The 7,089-nt window shown below is 37.1% G+C and overlaps 1 non-coding gene across 1 annotated transcript; it reads right to left on the bottom strand.

Moving 5' to 3' along the window:
- Nucleotides 1-5,704: 5,704 nt before the first annotated feature.
- On the bottom strand, nucleotides 5,705-5,812 carry LOC130937575 (small nucleolar RNA R71). The gene has a single exon (XR_009068788.1). It is a non-coding gene; the product is annotated as a small nucleolar RNA R71 (small nucleolar RNA).
- Nucleotides 5,813-7,089: the final 1,277 nt, after the last annotated feature.

The following is a 7,089-nucleotide window of genomic DNA, read 5'->3' as shown; positions in this document are numbered from 1 at the left end:
CTAAGTTTGGCGTTGAACCCCCACATTCAAACTCTAAGTTTGATGTTGGGAGGTCCCTACCTTGCTCTGATTATCTGTGAGACTCCATGAGAGCTCACTGTTCAGCTAAGGACAATAAAGAAGCGCTTGCTGGGAGGCAACCCAGCCAATCACAAAATTTAATTTTATTCATTTTGATTAATTAATTGATTTTTACAGGTATATGTTAAAGTATCTTCAAGGTAAAATAGCAATTGATTGGATTCACAGAGTTACAAGGGAATTTGGAAGCTCACTGGCATGAAAAAGCCAGTAAGAAACATTTTGGGCGTTGAACACCCAAAAGAAGCACCCACTGGGCGTTCAACGCCAGTAAGGGTAGCCATCTGGGCGTTAAACGCCAGAAAGGAGCATCTTCTGGGCGTTGAACGCCAGAAAGAAGCACCTTCTGGGCGTTTAACGCCAGATTGATAGCATCCTGGGCGTTCAGAAAAACGCCCAGTGACAAAGGACTTCCTGGCGTTCAACGCCAGAAAGAAGCAACATATGGGCGTTGAACGCCCAGAAGAAGCAACAATTGGGCGTTAAACGCCCAAAACATGCAGCATTTGGGCGTTTAACGCCAGGATGGTGGGGAGGAGGTAAAATTCGTTTTTCTTCACAAATTTTCTAATTTTTATGTTTCAATTCATGATTTCTTGCATAAACATGTTTCCAAATATCATCCTTCAATTTCAAAAATTTTAATTCTAATTTCTAAGAACCCTAATTTCTAAAATCCCTTTTTCAAAAATATTACATGCATCTTAATCCATAAAAACAAATTGTTTTCCAATCCAATCCAACTTTTTTTTTAAAGTTCTTCAACACTTAATTATCTTCTAAAATCTTTTTCAAATTAAAAATTCAGATTTATTTTTAAATATCATTCATATCTTTTTAAATTATATCTTTTTCTTATCATATTTATCTTTTATAAATCAGATCTTTTATCTTATATCTTTTTTTTAAATCTTTTTCAACTCATCATATCTTTTGAATTTCGAAATTGCCTCTCCCTCTATTCCTCTCTTATCCTTTCTTTTGCTTGAGGACAAGCAAACCTCTAAGTTTGGTGTGATTTGCCATGATCATTGAGCTAAAACTCATCAAGATCATGGCACCTAAGGAAACAGGAAGAGCAAGGATGTAACTTGAAGGAACTGAAGCGTCAGAAATTATATCTTGAAGGACCAAGCACCCCACAGACTAGAGGAACATCCACTTCCCAAAATAAAGGTCGTTGAGTTCTAATCTTTGCCTTAACTCTGTGATAACTGTTCTTATTAGAAATTTACCTTAGAAGTTATATATTAGTAGTAATAATTAGTATCTCTACTTTGATTTTAATTCCAATTAAGTTATAATTTATTTTTCTCATCATCATCAAACATGAATAAAATAGTAGATTTTTAGAATAAAGAGGCAATATTTTTTTCGAGTTCTTAATAAGAAAAATTCTAATTATTTATATGTGGTGGCAATACTTTTTGTCTTCTGAATGAATGCCTGAACAGTGCATATTTTTGATATTGAATTTTATGTTTAAAATTATTGGCTCCTGAAAGAATGATGAACAAGAGAAATGTTATTGATGATCTGAAAAATCATAAAATTGATTCTTGAAGCAAGAAAAAGCAGTGAAAAACAAGCTTGCAAAAAAAAGCAAAAGAGGTAGAAAAAGCCAATAGCCCTTTAAACCAAAAGGCAAGGGTGAAAAGGATCCAAGGCTTTGAGCATCAATGGATAAGAGGGCCCAAGGAAATAAATCCAGGCCTAAGCGGCTAAATCAAGCTGTCCCTAACCATGTGCTTGTGGCATGCAGGTCCAAGTGAAAAGTTTGAGACTGAGTGGTTAAAGTCGTGATCCAAAGCAAAAGAGTGTGCTTAAAAACTCTGGACACCTCTAATTGGGGACTTGAGCAAAGCTAAGTCACAATCTGAAAAGGTTCACCCAGTTATGTGTCTGTGGCATTTATGTATCTGGTGGTAATACTGGAAAACAAAGTGCTTAGGGCCACGGCCAAGACTCATTAAGTAGCTGTGTTCAAGAATCAACATACTAAACTAGGAGAATCAATAATACTATCTGAATTCTGAGTTCCTATGGATGCCAATCATTCTGAATTTCAAAGGATAAAGTGAGATGCCAAAACTGTTCAGAAGCAAAAAGCTACTAGCGCCGCTCATCCAATTAGAATCTGAGCTTCACTTAAAACTCTGAAATATTATTGCTTCTTAATTTCTTGTTATCCTATTTTATTTATCTAGTTGCTTGAGGACAAGCAACAGTTTAAGTTTGGTGTTGTGATGAGCGGATGTTTTATACGCTTTTTGGGGGTAATTTCATGTAGATTTTAGCATGTTTTAATTGGTTTTTAGTTAAATATTAATAGTTTTTAGGCAAAAATCATATTTCTAGACTTTACTATGAGTTTGTGTGTTTTTCTGTGATTTTAGGTATTTTCTGGCTGAAATTGAGGGAGCTGAGCAAAAATCTGAGTTAGGCTGAAAAAGGACTGCCGATGTTGTTGGATCCTGACCTCCCTACACTCGAAATGGAATTTCTGGAGCTACAGGAGTCCAATTGGCGCGCTCTCAACGGCGTTGGAAAGTAGACATCCAAGGCTTTCCAGCAATATATAACAGTCTATACTTTGCGCGAAGATAGATGACGTAACTTGGCTTTGAACGCCAAGTACATGCTGCTGTCTGGAGTTAAACGCCAGAAACACGTCATGATCCGGAGTTGAACGCCCAAAACACGTTATAACTTGGAGTTCAACTCCAAGAAAAGCCTCAGTTCGTAAATAGCTTTAGTCTCAGCCCCAGCACACACCAAGTGGGCCCCAGAAGTGGATTTCTGCACCAATTATCTTAGTTTACTCATATTCTGCAAACCTAGGTTACTAGTTTACTATTTAAACAACTTTTAGAGAATTATTTTGTACCTCATGACATTTTTAGATCTGATTTTTATACACTTTGACGGCATGAGTCTCTAAACTCCATTGTTGGGGGTGAGGAGCTCTGCAGCGTCTCGATGAATTAATGCAATTGTTTCTATTTCACTCAAACGTGTGTATGGTCCGATCTAAGATGTTTATTCGCGCTTAATTATGAAGGAGGTGATGATCCGTGACACTCATCACCTCCCTCAATCCATGAACATGTGCCTGACAAACACCTCCGTTCTACATCAGACTGAATGAGCTTCTCTTCGATTCCTTAATCAGAATCTCTGCGGTATAAGCTAGAATTGATGGCGGCCACTCTTGAGAGTCCAGAAGGTCTAAACCTTGTCTGTGGTATTCTGAGTAGGATTCAAGGATTGAATGGCTGTGACGCGCTTCAAACTCGCGATTGCTGGGCGTGATGACAAACGCAAAAGGATCAATGGATCCTATTCCAACATGATCGAGAACCAACAGCTGATTAGCCGTGCTGTGACAAAGCACCTGGACCGTTTTCATTGAGAGGATGGGAGGTAGCCACTGACAATGGTGACACCCTACATACAACTTGCCGTAGACGTGCTTTACAAACAATTGAGTTGAATATTACATTGCAGAAATTCAGAGGACAAAGCATCTCCAAAACTCCAACATATTTCTCATTACAGCACAACAAGTAACGAATTTATTCTCTTTTATTTTTCCAATCTAATAATTCCAACTGATAATTTTAATTAATATCCTGACTAAGATTAATAAAATAAACATAGCTTGCTTCAAACCAATAATCTCCGTGGGATCGACCCTTACTCACGTAAGGTATTACTTGGACGACCCAGTGCACTTGCTGGTTAGTTGTACGAATTGCAAATTCGTGCACCAACTAACATTGCATGATTCATGGAAATTCTTATTAAGAATTTTGATATCCTTATTTTCTTTTCCACTCAATTTTCAAAAAAATCCAAAAAAATTTTATAAAATCTTAAAATAAAAAATATTTTTATGTTTCTTGTTTGAGTCTAGTGTCTAATTTTAAGTTTGTTGTCAATTGCATGTCTTTATTCTTCTAATTTTCGAAAATTACATGCATTATATTCTTCATTGATCTTCAAGTTGTTCTTGATGATTTCCTTGATCTGATCTTTAAATTCTCTTGTCTTGAGTGTTTTGTTGTTTCTCATATGCATTTTCAATTTGTTAGTGTGAATAGTATACAAACTTCTAAGTTTGGTGTCTTGCATGTATTGTTTATTTGATCTTAGTGGCATTTTGATTATTCCTCATCATTAAAAATTCAAAAAAAAATTTTTAATTTGTGTCTTTTCAAGTCAATAATACAGAGAATTGAAGATTCAAAACATGCAGCAGAGGAATTACACAGAAAAAGCTGGGCGTTCAAAACGCCTAGTGAAGAAGGAAAACAGGTGTTTAAACGCCAGCCAGGGTACCTGGCTGGGCGTTTAACGCCCAAAAGGGTAGCATTATGGGCGTTAAACGCCAGAATGGATACCATTCTGGGCGTTTAATGCCAGGATGATACAAGAGGGAAGCTTTGTTTTTAATTCAAATTTTTTTTCAAGTTTTCATAATTTTTCAAAATCAAATCTTTTTCAAACCATTTCTTTTCAATCATATATTTTCAAAATCAATTTCTTTCCATTCTCAAAAATACTTGCCTACAATTAATGATTTGATTCAACATTTCAAGTATGTTGCCTTTTCTGTTAATAAAGGTTTAATGTTTGAATCATATCCTTTAAATTTCTTGTTAGCCAAGTCATTAATTTTAAAAATCAAATCTTTTTAAATTGTTTCTCAATCATATCTTTTTAATCACATCTTTTTCCAAATAATTTTCAATCTTTTTGATTTCTAATTTCAAAATCTTTTTCAAAAATCACTTTATTTCTTTCCCAACTTTAATTTTCGAAAATCATTCTTCAATTTTTCAAAATTTCTTCAAAATCTTTTAATTTATTTTCGAAAATTCTTCCCCTCTTCTCACATCCTTCTATTTAAGGACTAACACTCCTCCACTATCAACAATTCGAACTCTATCTCTCTTGATAAGTTCGAATTCTTCTTATTCTACCTCCTCTTTCTATTCTTCTTTTCCTCTGACATCTCAAGGAATCTCTATACTGTGACATAGAGGATTCCAGATTTTCTTGTTCTCTTCTCTTTCATATGAGCAGGAGCAAAGACAAAAGCATTCTTGTTGAGGCTGACCCTGAACCTGAAAGGACCTTGAAGCGAAAGCTAAGAGAAGCTAAAGCACTACTCTCTGTAGAGGACCTAACAGAAATCTTCAAACAAGAAGAAGACATGGCAGCCGAAAACAACAACAATGCCAACAATGCAAGGAAGGTGCTGGGTGACTTTACTGCACCTACTCCCGACTTCTGTGGGAGAAGCATATCTATCCCTGCCATTGGAGCAAACAAATTTGGGCTTAAGCCTTAATTAGTCTCTCTAATGCAATAGAATTGCAAGTTCAATGGACTTCCATTGGAAGATCCTCATCAGTTTTTAGCTGAATTCTTGCAAATCTGTGACACTGTCAAGACCAATGGGGTTGACCCTGAGGTCTACAGACTTATGCTATTCCCTTTTATTGTGAGAGACAGAGCTAGAATATGGTTGGACTCACAACCTAAAGAAAGCCTAAACTCTTGGGAAAAGCTAGTCAATGCCTTCTTGGCAAAGTTCTTTCCACCTCAAAAATTGAGTAAGCTTAGAGTGGAAGTCCAAACCTTTAGACAGAAGGAAGGTGAATCCCTCTATGAAGCTTGGGAAAGATACAAACAATTGATCAGAAAGTGTCCTTCTGACATGCTTTCTGAATGGAGCATCATAGGTATCTTCTATGATGGTCTGTCTGAACTGTCCAAGATGTCATTGGACAGCTCTGCTGGAGGATCTCTTCATCTGAAGAAGACGCCTGCAGAAGCTCAAGAACTCATTGAAATGGTTGCAAATAACCAATTCATGCACACTTCTGAAAGGAATCCTGTGAACAATGGGACGAATCAGAAGAAAGGAGTTCTTGAGATTGATACTCTGAATGCCATATTGGCTCAGAACAAAATATTGACTCAGCAAGTAAATATGATTTCTCAAAGTCTGTCTGGAATGCAAGCTGCACCAGGCAGTACTAAGGACGCTTCATCTGAAGAAGAAGCTTATGATCCTGAGAACCCATCAATGGAAGTGGTGAATTACATGGGAGAACCCTATGGAAACACCTATAATCCTTCATGGAGAAATCATCCAAATCTCTCATGGAAGGATCAACAGAGACCTCAACAAGGTTTCAACAACAATAATGGTGGAAGAAACAGGTTTAGCAATGGCAAGCCTTTTCCATCATCTTCTCAGCAACAGACAGAGAATTCTAAGCTGAGCCACTCTGACTTAGCAACCATGGTCTCTGATCTAATCAAAACCACTCAAAGTTTCATGACTGAAACAAGGTCCTCCATTAGAAACTTGGAGGCACAAGTGGATCAGCTGAGTAAGAAAGTTACTGAACTCCCTCCTAGTACTCTTCCAAGCAATACAGAAGAGAATCCAAAAGGAGAGTGTAAGGCCATCAACATGGCCGAATTTGGAGAGGAGAAAGAGGCAGTGAGCGCCACTAAGGAAGACCTCAATAGACGTCCACCGGCCTCCAATGAGTTCCTGATGAGCGGATATTTTATACGCTTTTTGAGGGTAATTTCATGTAGATTTTAGTATGATTTAATTGGTTTTTAGTAGAATATTATTAGTTTTTTAGACAAAAATCATATTTCTGGACTTTACTATCAGTTTGTGTGTTTTTCTGTGATTTCAGGTATTTTCTGGCTGAAATTGAGGGAGCTGAGCAAAAATCTGAGTTAGGCTGAAAAAAGACTGCTGATGCTATTGGATCCTGACCTCCCTGCACTCGAAATGGATTTTCTGGAGCTACAGGAGTCCAATTGACGTGCTCTCAACGGCGTTGGAAAGTAGACATCCAGGGCTTTCCAGAAATATATAATAGTTCATACTTTGCGCGAAGATAGACAACGTAAACTGGCGTTCAATGCCAGTATCATGCTGCTGTCTGGCGTCCAGCGCCAGAAACAGGTTAC

The sequence above is a fragment of the Arachis stenosperma genome, chromosome 6, assembly GCF_014773155.1.
Source record: "Arachis stenosperma cultivar V10309 chromosome 6, arast.V10309.gnm1.PFL2, whole genome shotgun sequence".
NCBI classification, from domain to species: Eukaryota; Viridiplantae; Streptophyta; class Magnoliopsida; order Fabales; family Fabaceae; genus Arachis; species Arachis stenosperma.
Note: the sequence above shows the minus strand (reverse complement) of the source record. Positions and strands in the feature narration are given on the sequence as shown.